Raw genomic sequence first — 17,659 nt, forward strand, 5'->3', positions numbered from 1 at the left:
CACTCAATGATCCTGCACGGCTCTCTTGAAAGGGTAACACACATTGAAAGTGTGTTTGTGGAGCTGTGGAGCAGCAAATTGCGGGTGGTATAAAGCATGCTGGTTCCTTTGTTGAATCTATTGTTTGCACGCCCTTTGCATTCGTGAAAGCTGCATGGTGCACTGTCGTCTTGGTTGGGGAGCTGGTATGCTGGCAATGCACATGTTCTTATCCTGAATTTTCCGTGATCGGATTCATTCTTGGAATAGTGAATTGGGTGGTCCCTGCAGTGGGGCAGAGCAGGACGGCCTGGTGACTGGCCCGCACTCACTGACTGTTCCTCAATAGCGAACATTAATTGGCATCATTAAAAGCAGCCGTGGGCGAGAGGTCATTGCTCAAATGAAGCCTTGAGAGGCAGCACTCACAAGCTTGCTTGTAGGGCATGTTATATCATTGAGGGGGTACAGCATCCTACAAAATCATTCTACAGTAGTAGCCTACAGGAACAACAAGGTATCCCCGTGACTGGAAATTGAAAGTGGGGAGGGGGCCGTAAATAAGGTCCCAAGTAGGGCATCATTTTAGGGATGCTTTTGGGGTGATACACATGCAGCCTTGTATGGGTCCCATGCTAATGCATCTTTCAAAGGAGGATTTCTAATTGAAGCTGACCTCTACTGGACGTCAGGGGATTACTTGGGGGCAGCTCTGGGAGGTAGTGTTTTACATGGGTAGCATTCTGGGATATAATGCCACTCCAAAGCATAACTGGGCGTGTATATGGGAGTTGAGGCCTCAGTCAGAGACAGACCTGGATGGTAGACCATCACTGTGAGGTACCTCTTCACTGAGAGACAGCCTTGGGGGGTAGGGTATTGCTTGCGTTCACTCTTGCAGGTGAGGGGATCTGCCAGGAGCAGCCAGAGTGGCGGACATGTCTCAAAAGGAGACTGTCCCAAAGGAGAATCCTGAAGATCGATGTCCCATATGATGGCTTTCAATCCATATGATTATAAGGGCCCACAAGTCGGCCACTATAAAATGTGTTTAGGGAGGTGCCAGTCCCCCGAAGTGAAGAGAAATGTCCCAATTTGCCGTTCTCACCTCACTGTCACCTCGTTTGCACAGACAGCGGTATTAAAATCGCAGCAGCTGATCAACAAAGTTGTTACTGGTGGTTATTCTTACTTAAGTTTGGAAATAGAAGAGTAAGTCAGGAGTAGCCGAAAGCCACCGTGGGTAACCCTCTTTGTGAATCAGCCCCGGTGCTCTTACTTTGCATGTTTTACTTATGTTTTTCCAGCAAGGATATATCAATTACAGGAAAACAGTCAAGTGTGCACAAAACTGAGATGACTCCCGCTAAACTGGGAATCCCAGCTTACCCCCTCAGATCCTGACACGGATACAGCTGCGCCCATTGTCTGGCTCTAAAAGGGGAAATCCCAAAGAAAGTCGTAACACAACCACCTTACCCTGTTCTCTATCTTCCCCTGTAACAGAAATGGTAAAGACTGCAGCTTCCGGTGGAGATCACATGGACCTGCTATCGTTGTGAGATGGGGATTTTCAGTTGAATTGAGCTATTGAGTTACTGATTTCTCGTTTAGATTGGTCACTCGCAGTTGATACTTGGACCTCATAACCAAGTGCGCCTGGGCTGCCCCAGGAAGCAGTGTACATCACCCACAGGCAGCACACAGATTTAGCACATCATACTGGCAACCTGGAACATGTAGCTTGCACAGAGACATCTTAGCACATTAGTATATGACCCAGTGGCAGCCTTTAAAGTGACTTTATCCCTGCAGCTTCCTTATTATAGTGTGGCGGTCGACGCACTATAGTTGAGTTGAGTATCACGTGCCATAGAAAAGCCAAAAAATGAATTACTAATAACTTTTGACTCGCATGAGGTATTTGGCTGATATTTAGCAAAGAAAATGTTTGTCATGGATACACCACCCAGAGACTTGAAAGTCTGGAAAAGATTTGTTAAAACATGAAAAAAGTATTAAGAAAGCAAAAAAATCACTTTTTTTCGGCCTACCCCCATTAATTTCCCCATAGAGATAAAGTCCAAATTTCTGCACAGCGCACAGCAAAATCTGTTCGATGTAATTGAACCAGGTATGGAAAAAATGTGAAAACGAATTGTTGAGTTAATTTCTGGGAGGGGCCTGGGGTTATTCTGTCCAGTAGTTACTAAAATATTGGACCACAATTATTGCTATATGGCCCATGGTGCTTTGCAGCAGAGAGGCTTTTCTGAAATGAAAAAGGCACAATTTTTGTGTTTGACACGAGAGATAAGGGTTATTTTCGAAATTACCAGAGTTAGCCAAAAATGAGTAGAAGAAATGTCATTTGAAGGAGGAAAAATGTTGAAATGGCGTCAGGCTAGAGGTGGGGAGGGGGAAAGAGGACACCAAGTGAAATTGAGGGGCTGGAGATGGTGGCTGGGGACTAAGTTCAGAGCTCAAACGTTTTCTAATTTTCTCATAACCAGGGTTATTTTCGTATAACTGTGGTTGTAGTAGGAAACAGGACTGGGAACAGGACTGCATCACATGAATAACCAGAGTACATTACTATTATCAGTGTCATACTAACTGCAGTAATGGAAAAACATTTTTTAAAAAGAGTTAAAAAAAAATGAATATGAAAAAAAGTGGAATGTTAAAGCTAGAGTGAAGTGGGGGGGGGGGTGGGATTGGCCGAAGACTATGGCTGCTGGGTTACTTTAAGGAATCGAGACCATAGCCACTGCCCATGGCTGAAGGCCATGGCTAGTGACCTAGACAAAACCTATTGGGGCAACATATCAAGGGACTATGTTGAAAGACAGTGGACATGGATAAAGACCATGGCTAGTGTGCCCAAAAGAAACAAGAAACCAAGTGGTGTGACCACGGCCGAAGGCCATGGCTAGGGGGCCCATTTAGGAAACCTATTGGAGCAATATGTAGAGTGGCCACGGCCAAAGGCCATGGGTACTGGCCACTACCAAAATCCATGGCTAGTGGGACTAGAAGAAAGCTATTGGGGCAACATGTGAAGGCGGCTTGGGCCAATGGCAATGGCCGAAGGCCATGATTAGTGAGCAGGAAAGAAAGTAGTGTTTTAAAAGATATAGTGGGCACGTCGGAAGGCTGTGCTCAGTGGCCAGGGCCAAAGGCGATAGCTAGTCGGCCTGAAAGACATGTAGAGCGGCCATGACCGAAAGCTGTGACCACCAGCGGGCATGTCTAGTGGCCTGTAAAAGAAAAGAATTATAATATAACAAAACCCTTAAAATTCACTGAAAAAACCTTAGTTAAGATGCAGTTAAGTTGTTTGTTTTTTAAAATAAATTTTGTTATACAGAGAATAACTTAAGCACAATTACAGTTATATTTATATACACATATGAGCTTAAAATAATAAATAACATACCCATAATTCATATCTCAGCCATCAATGTTAAATTGAGCAGATTTAACACAACAAGACCCTTGAAGCCATGACGAGCTTACCTCTGCGTGTTTCCATTGCAATACCCATGAGCACATAGATATTAAAAGAGAAGGTATTCACTATGACATGCAAAATGGCATTATGGGGCACATCAGCAGGAGTGTGCTGATTTAAGCTGGTCATGACTTCCCACATCTGCTGAATTGCTAGGATTTTGTTGCGTTAAATCTGCACAACTTAACTGCAGCATAACTAATGTTTTTTTCAGTTAATAGAAGAGATAGAAGGATCCTCTTTCAATCTGAGAAGAGGATGTTCTCACTAACAGGCCCGGTATCTCCCCCAGTCACTGCTTTTCGCATGCAGACCTTTTTTTATACCTGTTCTTAATTCTAGGGTAAAATCCCCACACAAAAGAAAAGGTGCTCAAATATTCTTTTTTTAACTTTGTTTTTATTAAGCATTTTTCATAAGACAAAGGAGAAATTGCAGTACAAGCCTAAGATATTTCACATAACATCCCCCGAAATAACCCCCCATCCCTCCACGCTCAAAAACGACCAAGTCCAACTGGATGTTGGGGACAAATACAATCAAAACATTGGGACCATGTATTGAGTTTTGACTGACGAGATGGGTTCAACAAATGAAGACAGCGTGAGTGATGGAAACAATGTCTCTATCAAAAAATCGGGCCATGGGGAGGAAATCATTAAAGTCTCAGTGCATCACACTCTTCATGCAGGAGAACCACGATCCAGTTCAGCAAATAGGATTCCATTTTGTCGTGGGTCATCGCTGTTAATTTCTCATATGTGAAGTTTGCCCACAGTTTAGCAAGCCACTCTTTTTCAGACGGAGCAGCAGACATTTTCAATTTCTGAGCTATGGCTAATCTCCCAGCCCTCAACATGGCCTTCAACCACCTTGGGAAAGCTGTTCGAACCCGATTCTGGGGTAGGGACACCCAGGAGAAGTTTGAGGGGGTGTAAAACTGGAGAGATGCCCACTCTATCCTTGATCCAACTCAAAAGTTCATTCCAATAAATCTGGATGGACGGGCATTCCCACCACAAGTGATACCAAGTTCCATGTTGGCCACATTCCCTAGGGCACAGTGGGGATACCCTGTACATTTTTGACAACCTATCAGGGGAGATGCCAAGTGTGGACAACCTTAAAGTTGTGTTCCATAGCAGAGGTATAGAGAGTATCCGAGAAAAGCACCCTGTAGACTTTAGTCCAGGTTGCCTCATCCAGAACCGTCCCCAACATTTCCTCCCAGAATTGTTTGAATCCCTGCCTACCCTCCAGTTGGACCGTGATCAGGGCTCTATAAATCCTGGACAGCGACCCCTTCCTCGAAGAGGATTCTACAATTATTTTCTCAATGGGGTTGAGGGGTTGAACAAGTTCTGCGCACCATTTGGGGTTGGTCAAGGTACCTTTAACACAAAGGTAGTCAAAGATCAACATTGAGCGTTGCCCCATGACTTCTGCTAAGTTATCATAATCAAAAAGGTGCGCTGGTGAAACAATTGAGCAGCTCTATCCAGACCCATATTCGACCATGATTGCGTATCCCACAGCCCCTTTTTACCCAAGTCGAGGTGGGGACCCCACAAGGAGGACAAGAGGGAGGGGCAGGAGGAAAGGGCTACATTCGCCTTGCGCGTTTCCATAAGGCCCATAGAACTAATAGAGTCAGATGTTTTCTGACGTGGTTGGGTAAGTCCTTATTCGGGGCCCATAGGATGTCTCTTACTTTCCTAGGATGTGTGTGGGTGTCCTCTATGAAAGTCCAATAGGTGCCCATCTCATCCCTCATATGTTCCAACATTACACTAAGTTGGGCTGCCTTATGGTATGTCTGGAAATCCGGGAGCCCGAAGCCCCCAAAGGACCATGCGAGAGTCAGGGTCGCGTGTTTGACTCTGGTCTCTTTCCATCCCAAATAAATCACTGGACCGCTGCATGTAGGGTCACAAAAAAAGCATGTGGGACAATGACTGGGAGGGCAGTGAAGAGGTAGAGGAGACTGGGTAGGACATTTATTTTAATAGAGACCATACGGCCGAATCATGACAGAGTCAGGGGAGCTCAGCGTAGGAGGTCTGATTTTATCTTGGTGAGGATAGGAGGGAAGTTCAGTTCGAAGAGGGAACCCAAGTCCCTTGGAAGGAGGGTTACAAGTTATGGGGTGGCCTTGTGTTCAATTCGCATACCCCCTACTGTGTCCCTCCCCTCGATGTCTCAGTCACCCTCTCCCATAGGCATTATATATGATTTTGAGGAATTTATCTTTAGTCCACAAAAGATGCCAAAGGTGTGTATCAGGTCAAGGAGCCTCGGAAGTGAGATATGTAAGTTAGTCAAGTAGGCTAGGATATCATCGACGAAGAGTGAGAGTTTAAAATCGTGTTCCCCACAGCGGACCCCCGTAATCCTCTGGTCAAGTCTAATGGCAATGGCTAGGGGCTCCGTTGCGAGAGCATACAAGAGGGGAGAGATAGGGCAGCCCTGTTGAGTCCCTCTGCAGAGGAGGAGAGGGGCAGAAACTGTGCCGTTAACCGACACTCTGGCTGAGGTACCATTGTACAGAGACGCAATCCACCCACAGAATCTTACGCCCAGACCCATTCTTTGCAGGACCTTGCCCATGTACGGCCATTCAACATGGTCAAAGGCCTTTTCTGAATCTAGTGAGAGGAGGTAGGCTTCCATGTTTTTACTTGAGGATTTGTGCATAAAGTCTGAGGTCTTTCTAATATTATCCGACCCCTGTCTGCCTGGGATGAATCCAACCTGTTCCCCGTGAACCAGGGAGGGGAGGTGCTGGGCCAGCCTATTAGCAAGTAACTTCGCCAGGACTTTTACGCCTGTGTTGAGGAGGGAGATGGGACGGTAGGATTGACACTGTGCTGGGTCTTTCCCCTCTTTTGGAATAACCACAATGAAAGCTGATAACATGGATTGGGGGAGAGTTCCTGAGTCTAGGGCTGCTTTGAACAACTTGGCCAGAAACGGAGCAAGGGCGGAATGAAAGGACTTATAGAAGAGAACAGTGAAGCCATCCTCACCCGGCGTGGGGCCCCCTTTCATAGTGCTGATGGTGTCTATTACCACCTGGGAGGTGATGGGTCTTTCGAGGGGGTCGGCTTTCCCAGGGGGGAGGCGAGGGATTGGGAGAGAGTCAAGAAATCTGTCAGCATCTGTCCCATCCCCCGTATACTCTGAAATTTAGAGGATCTCATAGTAAAGGCAGAACTGTTCCGCTATCCTGGAGCGTCCACACATTTGTCCCCCCCAGGTAATTTCAATGAGTCAACTCTCCTACCCTTAACCTCCAGGTGACGATCCTGTCCGCCTTCTCCCCCTTTTCCATGTTTCTTTGTTTTAGAAAGGGCAGTTTTCTCTCCTTTTGTCCCACCAAGAGGGCCGCCAGTTTTGCCTTTAAGTGTTGGAGTTCAGCCCATTTACCCGGGAACATTTGGGACCTGAGTTTACCCCCTGGTTGGATAGCCTCTATTTTATCCCTAAGGAGTTTCTCTTCTTTCCCCAGTTCCTGTTTCTTCTTGCCCCCATACCAATGAGAACACCCCTGATTGTAGCTTTGAAGGTCTCCCAGACTCCCGCCACCCCCACTTTGCCATTTTCGTTGTTTGTGAAATATTCTTTTATGGCTTTGACAAGGGACTGGGACAGTTCTTTGTCGCACAACAACAGGTTGTTACATGACCACCCTGAACTCTCGGGGGTGCACCCCTATTCGGCCCCTAACTAGGTCGTGGTCCGAACAGGGGGTTCAACACCAAAGTCGGCTATTCTTTCCCAGAGCACGTTGTCGACTAGGATATAGTCGATTTTGGAAAACGTGGCATGGGGCTTAGAAAAAAAGTAAATAAAGGGTTGTGTCCCTGATGTGTCGAATGTGAATCGGAAAGCCCCAGTTCATCGTTAGTTTTTCAGAAAGAGGTTGCCATCCACCTATGTGTTTGTGTATCTGTCTAGGGGTGGTCGCACTTCCTGTCGCTCTCAGGACGAAGGAGCATGTTAAAGTCCCCGCCCACCAGTAGGGCTCCCTCCATTAACACCATAATCTTTGTTTTCACCTCCTCCCAGAACTGGTCCTGAGCCTCGTTCGGACTATAAATAGAGACCCCTCTGATCTCCCCCTTGACCATTTCATAGCGATCCTCTGGGTCCATACGCTGGGCCTTTGATACAAAGTGTGCCTTGGGAGACACAACTATTGCTACTCCCCTTTTTGTAGCTGGGCACGAAGCATGAAATACTTCCTGAATGGATTTGGCTCTGAGAGACATTTCCCTCCCTCTCGCCCAATGTATTTCTTGGAGAAATAAAAAATGCAATTTCAACCTATTAAATTCTCTCACCACTAAAGATCGCTTATGAGGGGAATTCAGGCCCGAGCATATAGCGAGCCCACTGTCAGTGTTTGGTTTGTGTCAGCCTTCAGCGGGACAATCCTTTCTCATGTTCCCTCATGGGATACATAAGTGGCCCATGCCCCATTCCTGGCTTGATGCACTCAGGTCCATCACAAAAGAAGTGTTCCCCATAGAAATCGTGTCCCCACTCGGTAGTTTAAAGTAATAACAACCCAGAACCAACAAAAACAAGACCCCAACAGCCCCCCCAACACTGGTTTGCCTGCGACATAGGAAATCCTGCAGGGCCAGGCCACCTCCGGTTATGCAAACAATCGTCAACACCTCAACCCTCAGCACCCCCTTCCCATTAGCTCACACTGAATCAACATACAGCGACACTAGCCCCTTCCCCCTGCAGGCCAATCACTGGGTCATCTCAACATCTTTACCACCAGGACCACCCACAGTCAGGGTTCAAAGGTATGCCCTGGGTAAACCCAGGAAAGTGAGAATATCCAACCCCCTCCACACAGCAATCTGCTGCAAGTTGAGAAAATATTATGGTCAGTCATTAGAAGGTCTGGGGGAAGCTGGAGTCACTCTCCTGAATTTCCTATTGCCTCAAACTTGGCATATTTCGGTGAATCCGCTGGCTTTCTGGGATTCTGACAACTCTTTTCTCCTGACTCCTTGGTCGCCGTCTGGTGTGAGTTTGCCCAGGAGGTCCCGGATCACCCTCTGGATGTTGTCTTCCTGATCAAGGAGTATTTATAACCATCATATTCAAAGGAGAGGGAGAAAGGGGGCCCCATCTGTATCTCATGGCTTTGGACTGAAGCCATTTCGTCAGGGGGCCACATAGTCTTCGACGTGCCAAGGTGAAGGCAGAGAGATCCTGGTAAATCAAGATTTGTGCATTTTCCCAATCGATCGGGCCCTTCTTCCGTGCAAGCTCCAGGATTTTACTATTTCTGAGTAATAGTGGAATCTCACCAGAACTGACATAGGGCCCCTGGTGGAAGCTCCCGCCCTGTGCACCCTGTCGATCATCGGTTAATGGGCGTTGCTCTCATCAAAGAATTTTCTAATCACCATGTGAACGGCCCTTACGATGTCAGCCTGAGTTTCGCATTCATGTTCCGGAAATCCCAAAAACCTCAGATTGCTACAGCGCTCTCTGTTTTCCAAGTCGTTGAGCTTTAGAGCGCATTTCTCCTCCCTCCTCTCCAGCTCAGAGAGACACATGTCTATTTGAGTCTCCAGAAGGTCGATTGAGGTTTGGTCTGCCTCCACGGCTTGGACGCGATCATCCACGGAGTCCACCTTCTTATCCAGGGTATGCTGCCTTTTGCTAATGTCCACCCTGAAACCTTGCATCTCCTCTAGAAGGGTCACCATGCCCTTACTCATTGAATGGGCTTCCATTGCTTCTGGTTGCATGGTGGTGGGCATGACCACTCTCTCCGGTGCAGGCATTGATGTGCGACAAAACCTCTGTAGTGATTCCGCCCAGCTCATCTATGAGTATCAAATAGGCCGATCAGTTCGGGTGCAATGAGAGTCTCAGCTTGGGGGGAGGCCCTCAGAGCCCTTTGCAGGAGGTCAAGGCAACATTCCAGGGTCCCCCGGGTTGAACCCCACCAATAGCTGGATGCCTGGGGAGTTGTCAGGTGCCCAAGGGGATCGTCAGACGTTAGATGGAGTGGCGTCAGGTGGTAGTATGAGCATCGACAAAGTGGAGTGGCTGGCAGTTATCTCGCCATCTATTGGGGCCAGACCAATACCAAAGTGGGCGGGCACTGGAGGAGGTTGAGGCAAGGGCTGGTGCGTGTCGGGAATCAGGTTCAGGGATGTTCTAGGGCTTTGTGTCGTTGGTGCACACTGAGTCGCAATGGGCTGGTTGATGGAAGCAACAGTGAAGACAATCCCTTAAAATCAGGTGGAGAACATGAGGTTGCAGCGAGGACACAATACAGGGACCTGAAGATGTCTGGGGCAGGTCACCCTTCCCACCGGGCAATGCCACCTGTCAGAAGCATGCAGCCTTAACCACCCCGGACGCCAGGGGAGCATGACACAAAATTGACCACCAGAGTATTGGGAGGTATCTCCTCTCGAGTTCCTCTGGAGAAAGGCAGGACTGCATGGGTCAAAGAAATTCAGAGGCTAATTGCTGACAATGACCCAAGGAGGAGCACGAGCAGCCCCCACACTCTCCGACACAAATGTGAGGCTTGTAGTGTTCTCGGCTCCATGAATGAACCAGGCGCAGGTCTGTATTCGGTTCCCGTCACTCCCTGCTGCTCTCCAGTGCACCCAACAAAGTTCCTGCGCTTAATGTATAGATTGAGTACCAGCAGGGGGACCTGCGAGGAAAGGGACCTTGTTCATTTTCCGGATTGCTAGGTATTGGGCACAGGTGGGATGCGGCGGCGTCTGGCATCCACACTCCTCGGCGAGCACCTTGATGAGCAAGCGGCTGTGGCGCAGTGACTGTCGGGTGAAGACTTATGGTCTGGCCCGTGCCTCATGGTCGAGGCACTGGCAAGCTGGGGTTGGTTTAGGCGGACTGCCATGTGTCCATCCAGATTGGAACCGTCGGCCAAAACACAGCAAAGGTATTGGAGGGAGCTCCTTGCGTTGAACTCTGTTCTGTGCCCCCTAGTCCTCCCCTCCCATTAGGACAAGAGAGGGAGGGTGGGCAAAGGGGTGGCAGGTTAACAGTGCGCTGGGGCTAGCAGGTCCCCCAGGAAGGGGAACACCAAGGAGAGAAACAAACCCTGCCAGCGCTACAGCAGAAAGTTGAGGGGTTTGGCAGTCTTAGTGTCAGGCATCCAGTGTGGGGATGCGCTGCTGGTTACCGGTTCGTTTCAGCTCTGAGACTATGTTAGGCTCCGGGGGAGAGGAGTGCTTGTGGAGCATTTGTTGGAGGTAGTTTGGGCCCCAGTCACTGTATGCCGGGAGTGTGCCCAGCCAGCTCCCCCAGTGGAATCTCAAAGTCGGTATGGCCTCACAGTCTCTGTGGTTCCCCCGGCTCCCTCAAAGTGGAGATTTAACTGTTGGGTACGGTGAGCCGCAGTTCAGCACGACAGGTCCCTGGATGGAGCAGGTCACGGCGATTACGCCTCCCCTCACTCCGTTCCTCTGCATGGAGAAGAGAAACGGGTTCTGGCAAAAGGATGTGGGTGCCAGAGGAGGGGGGTGGCGTGGCCTCCACTCTGCCGTGCAGGAGCTTTCCGGCCACGTTGAGATACGAGGCCCCTGGGGGGCGAGGCTGAAGTGGCATAAGTCTCACTGATCCGCTGCGAGGAAGGCCAGGGAGCAGATGTCCCAAAGTTCTCCATTTTGGGCACTCCGGCAGATGTGTGCAGCCCCCCAGAGGCGCGCCTGGCACAGGGGAAGACCGTGGCTCCCTGGGGGTAGTTCGCTGTTCTCTGCACCCAGGCCGCACCAACGCCCTGGGTCCCGGTTGTTCATCCTGGAAGCGATCTCCCCTCTAGTGCTCTGCAGCCTTAGGGTGCTATTGGGCAGCCAGGTGGTCGCTCCTGGGGGGATGGAGGGGATTATTCCCTTTACTTGACCCGTAAGGAAGAGACTGGCTGAGATGCATCAGCCCCCTGGTGGCTCCCCGTGCTCAAATATTCTTGAGTAATTTGTTTGTATTTTTCTACTGCACTAACACAGTGTAATAATAAATAATCATTCTTGACTTTCAAAATAGAATCCTGTCATTTGTATTCTATTTGAAATACAACTGTGTGTATGCAAGTATTGGTTAGTCAGTCTAAGAATTAAGAAGTAGCTGTTGGAAATCAGGGTAAACGTAATTGGTCCATTCATTGGAACATTCTTGCAGCACTGAGCAAATCTGAAAGTAAAGCAATATCTGCCAATTGTCTGTGTCAGGATGCCAAGGAATGAACACTCCAGGGATGACGGAGAGACAGATGTAATATATTATCGGAGATATGTTGATTGACCAACACACCATGACATATAGGGGCATACAAATATTAGATTTTATTGGTACATGATTTAGCAAAGCTTTTGACAAGAAAGTGACATAGCATTTATCCCAATTGCAGGGGCTCCAGAAACTAAAAAGCGCATGAGCTGCTGCAAGAGTCCACTGTCAGCACCATGTGCTTCCTCCCTTTACTGCCCACTATGTGGTGCACGTCAGGACCAGATGGTGTATGACATTTATGAGCCTCCTCGGGTTGGGGCTAAATAAGCCAGAATTTGGCCAGGCTATGCTTTATTCTAGGCACCATTGAAGGCTCTTCAATGAAATTGAATTCATCCATAGGAATAATGGGAGTAATGAGTGTAACAGATTTTATGACACGTCACACTCCCACCAGGGACTTCTTCCACTGACAATGAATGTGGTGCACAATAAAAACTTTTGATTGTTATTTGAAACCTGGCTTCTTGGTTTGAGTAGGCACCCAACCCACCTCACACCCACCTTAACAACTACCCCGTGTCCAGGTAATGCAGAACAGAGGGGTGAAACAAGGTTGTGTCACAGCGCCTCTGATCTACAACCTGTATGTACATGACATTCCCGAGGCGATTGCATCAACCCAAAATTGTCCCCCTAAAATTGGCCAGGCACCATGCCCTGTACTCACATACGCTGATGACCTGGTCATCTTTGATTACACATTTAGTGGTATACGCAGGTCAGCATTAGCGTTATGGGAGTATGCACATTACAATGGTCTCACTATAAATCTGGGAAAGACCCAAATTATGAGATTTAGCAGTAAGAAAACGGCGCACCTATGACTTACCATCAGCAATGCTGAAAGTTTGTATGCGGCTTACTATAAATACCTTGGTATTGAATTTGACCCGAACAGCGATTACATCACTTGTAAACAGGTTTGTATCACTAAAGGTGCCAAGGTTACTGCATTAATTAATACCTTTATGAATAAGCAAGGAAGGTTATACCTGGTGGGGCACCCAACAATTGTACATTCAAGTCCTTGCCCCAATGATCACTTACGGCCTTGAAGCCCTGTTACAGTCTGATCTGAAATGGCTTCAGATCATCGAAGGTACATTTTGGCAAAAGATCTTGGACCTACCTGTCTGCGTCCCCATGGCTCTCATACAATTGGAGTTAGGCCTAATCTCCTTAAAAGCAATGGTATTAAAAAAGAGAGCTGATCTCTACCTGAAGATATGCTATTCCACTAATAATGCGTTACTGACAGCCATTTGCCAGGAAACATCGAAATCTCAACCTGCATGCGAACTGAAGGGTAGTATGGATACATTTTTCGCTGAGTTATGCTGGCAACCTAGATGGGTGAAGGATCTGGTAGGAATGCAGAACTCTCTAGCAAAGTAAATTGATCTCTGGGACTGGCTAGAGAATTATGCCCATCTGAGTATGCTAAAAAAATATCAGTTTTTGAAGCATAGGCTGTTTACATTCAAGACGCCCCAAGGCTATCTCAACCTCTGCCCTTCTAAGAGACTTAGGTGTTTCATAATCCTACTGAGAGTAGCACAACTTCCTACCCTGATTGTGACAGGCATCATCAATAGGACCCCTAAGGAAGAACGGTACTGCTGACTATGTAAAAACTCTGAGACCCCGGAGTCAGCTAAACATCTTTTGACTGAATGGTCTATATTGTTGCAAACAGATGTGCTTTGTCTTGGCACTTATGGCCATAACCCGAAAACAATTGGGGAGCCATCCTTCTGGTTATATTGTACCAACACCACTAGCACTCGATTGTTCACTACCTTCTATAATATCTGGTTGGTAATTGAAACAATGTTGGCCATCTCAATATAAGTAAACTAGTGGCTGCTAGTCCAATTAGCCCCTATTAGATCGGTATTGAGCCCTGCCAGGGGAACAACATTTGTCTAACGGTGATCATAGGGGTTGAATTTTATCTTATTGAAATTGTGTCCGAATATACTGGACCAAGATGCCCACTGTCTTTCTGGGTATTCGACCACAGTGTTTAGCTGTGAATCAGCTTCTCTTGTAAGGTAAAGAAGGATTATCTGAATATTGAAGTCTATATGTCAATGTGTACGCATAGACATTTGCAGGGAATAAGAACTCATATGAGATATGAATTGAATATAACTGCTTGCAGTTTGATATGTATTTGTTGAAGCAAACTGACTCATAGTTGGTTTATCTTATTTGATTCTCCTTTTTATATATATATGTGTTTAGCTTTGTGAGAAAATGAATAGTGTTTAAATATGGATTTTATGTAAAACTTGTATGCAAATTTTGGGTTAAGATGTGTAAAGTTTAATGCTCAAACTAAATCACATCTATAATAAATAAAAAAATGTAGTGTAACAGATTTTATGATATGGCACACTCCTGCCAGGGACTTCTTCCACTGACAATGAATGTGGCGCACAATAAAAACATTTTGATTGTTATTTTAACCCTGGGTTCTTGATTTGAGTAGACACCCAACCCATCTCACACCCACATTAACAAATACCCTATGTCGCAATGGACTATGAACCAGGCTGGTGTGTAACAATGAAATATATATTCATTTTTAGAATTCAAAGAAAATCAAGCAAATCAAAATGAGGGTAGCAGCCACCACTGTGTGGCAGTATACATGTAAAAATCCCACAATACATTTACTTCACACCCCTAACATAAAATACATGAACCTTTAATAGAAACGGAAACAAAATTACTTGTCTTCCAAATGACAGATAGCATACAGGTTAAACACTCCGCCTGAAACACTTCCCCCAAACACCAACTAACGAAATTCTTTGTGGATGGAAAGTAGTGGCAAGGAGTCAGTATGAAGAGGGAAAATTCAACCCACCACCCGAAGATGGAAAGCCAGAAATGAAAATGAAAACCTTTAAAAGGAGCAGAATGGCATACTCGAATTTTACTTGTTACTTGTATATCGGTTACAGTCCTGGTAGGATAACTAGGACAGAAATGTGTGTGGCTGCACTAAGGAGACATGGAAGCTTACAGACTACTCAACAGGGCACCAAAACAATGTGACTCAAGTAAGAAAATTGATTTTGGGTGGAAAACAATGGTGAAGAAAAAACACACGCGGCAGAATTGCAAGCAGTTAAGAAAAGGGGCTTAGCTGTCAAAAATCAGAAATCATTTTTTTGGATGAGAAACAAAGGCATATATCAGACAGGATTTTGAGGGAAAGGGAATATTCTTAATGGGATTTTGTTTGGGTTTTTTTTATGGGAAAAGGGCAAATCGAAATTTAGTGAAAAGCACAATACATGGGCAAATTCAGTTTTGGTTGCACAATGACAGGTTCTACTGAGGCTATATTTTAATTACTATATTATTAAGGAAAGACACTGTGCGCAAGGGGTTAATTTCGAATTTCAACCAGCTTGCACTACGTACCTCCTTATAGGGGAATTAATACATTTATTTCAAAATGGTACTAAGGACCTGCACAGATAATTCAAATAATTATAAAAGGAATACGCCAACAGATATGGACTAACACAGATTCTTCTAAGGAAAGGTGAATAGATGATACTGGCAGTTTGGGATTTTGTATGTGATTTTAATAGGATTTGAATAGGATGCAAGTGTAAAAGAGTGGGATATGCAGTTTTTGGGTACTGAGGGATGTGATACTTACAAGGTAAGCTTGAGGTTGGTCATTTGGACAGCCAGCAAGCTTTCTGGACAGTGGGCCAAGGAAGCTGGTCATTGGGACAGTGGGGCCAAGAGATCTGGTCACTCGGACAGCTGGGTTCTCCTGAATGGGATCAGCTGGGCAAGTTCTGGTCAGGGCTCTCCTAGATGGGATCAGCTGCCATTCCTCCTTTTTCCATGGATTATTGGGTATGCCTGGATCTGGATGGGTGGTTCTGTCGGGATCTGGATAATCCTGCCTGGATGTAATCAGCTGCCTCTGGATCTGGGTTTTGAGTTTTGAATATCTTGAATCTTCCGAATCTACCTTGTGTCTCCCTGTGCCCCTCTTATATAGCCAGAGGTACATCATAAAATTTTACAATCTGGGGGAAGTACTCTGGAGTTGCCCCTCCACTGAGATAGGCGAGGCTACTGGTGTTCCTTCCTTCCTCCAGGTTGATTGGTTCAGGGGAAATGGCATCATTTTATGTGTGCGCATTTATGACTTCATTTGTTTCCCCCAAGTTACTTTTTTACAAAAATAAGTTATGGAGCAAAACTTCAAATCTATGCTAGTCACCATCATAAGAAACAGATATGCAGATTCCATATTCCACAGGGAATCGGACAGTACGATTGCCCACTCTGTGTAATGTTGCATCGCCCTTTAGCATAATTTCATCATTTACAAGAAGAGGATACTATTTAAAATTATGCAACTAGCTGCGCACACGCCCACTAGTATTTGGCATATTTTCCCCAAGTTTTATGTCTGTGTCATTAATACTTCACCCAGAAATGTATTTTCCCTGCCATTCCAGTCCACCAGGTGCTACCAACATGCACTGGGTCATATTTTGTTTATTTAAAAATCCCATAAAATACTAACATAATATAGAATTACTGCACATTTAGGGTGCTGAAACAAATGTCTTAATGTACAATAGTTCTTTTAAATTCAATGGCTGGATTTGCCATGGTGTGGTGGTCCTGTCACCTCCACAGCCAAATTGTCTTTCCCTGGGTCAGACTGAACAAAGGGTTTCCATGACACCCTTTGAAGCCATGCAGTTGGGGCTGGGGAGGGGTGTCAAAGGAAATCACACCTCTTGGTGAAAATGCTAGTTCCCCTTGGGTCCTTTGTTCCTCTCTGTAGGGATGCCAGCCAGTCTGATGAGGCCGTAAACTTCCACACATTTGGCTTTTTATATGCCCATGGGGTCTGGTTCACTTGTGGAGGTAATTCCTTTCTAATGGGAGGCAGGGCACCTTTGAAGTAATGGCCTGTGCCAAAACCTGTTCTGCTGGTTTCAAAGTTCATTTTGTTTCTTTCAACAGAAACCAAGTCTTTTTGGAAATAAATATCATACACATTTGATAGCAAACCCCCATACCCACATTTTCAGTCCCGCTTCTGTGAGCGCACAGGCTGCAATTGCATTTCAATTTCAAACAACTTTCTCCTGATTTACAAATGCACTGTTTTACACGTGAGTTCATTTTTCTTTTATGTCAAATTACAAATGCGGTTTCTGCCGCACACAGTTTCTTTCTGATTAACCTTCTGGGGGGCTTTTTCATTAGAATGTAGGTTTATGGGCACAAAGAAATGTTGCAAGAGAGTTTCTTTTTAATTGACAAAAGGCAAGAGAGAGAGCTGCGCTATTGCTTTCCTTTGCAGTAATTTAAGTGTGCTGGTCTAGTTCAAAGGAAATTATAGAAGTATTGCATGTACTTTCCCAGTGAAAACAATGCCATTCTGTAAGGTATTGCCTTACTTCATGGCCACCAGATGAAATGCAAAGCAGGGCTGTCTTTAATGGAACAAATCTTTGTGGTGTTTAAATGAAAGGAGGAACAAATTGCAATGCCGTCTTGAATGCAGGTCATTTTTCTTGTGTTTCATTTGAAGCAAAACAAATGCAGCCATTCTCTGAGGTGGCAGTGTTCATAATATGCCACACATGTGCCCAGGAGAACACAACAAAGCCATTTTTAGGTTCAATGTTGAAAGGAGGTTTGTGGTGAAGGGAATTTCTGTTAGGGCTGGTAAATGTACCCCACAGTAGCACTCTGATTGTGTAAACTCCAGGTTATAGTTCCTGATACAGCCCAGAGTTTCAGTCATGCCACAAACTTCCCCAGAGCCTGAATTCACCACTGTCGCTCCTTGCA

The sequence above is a fragment of the Ambystoma mexicanum genome, chromosome 7p, assembly GCF_040938575.1.
Source record: "Ambystoma mexicanum isolate Mex_15411 chromosome 7p, UKY_AmexF1_1, whole genome shotgun sequence".
NCBI classification, from domain to species: domain Eukaryota; kingdom Metazoa; phylum Chordata; class Amphibia; order Caudata; family Ambystomatidae; genus Ambystoma; species Ambystoma mexicanum.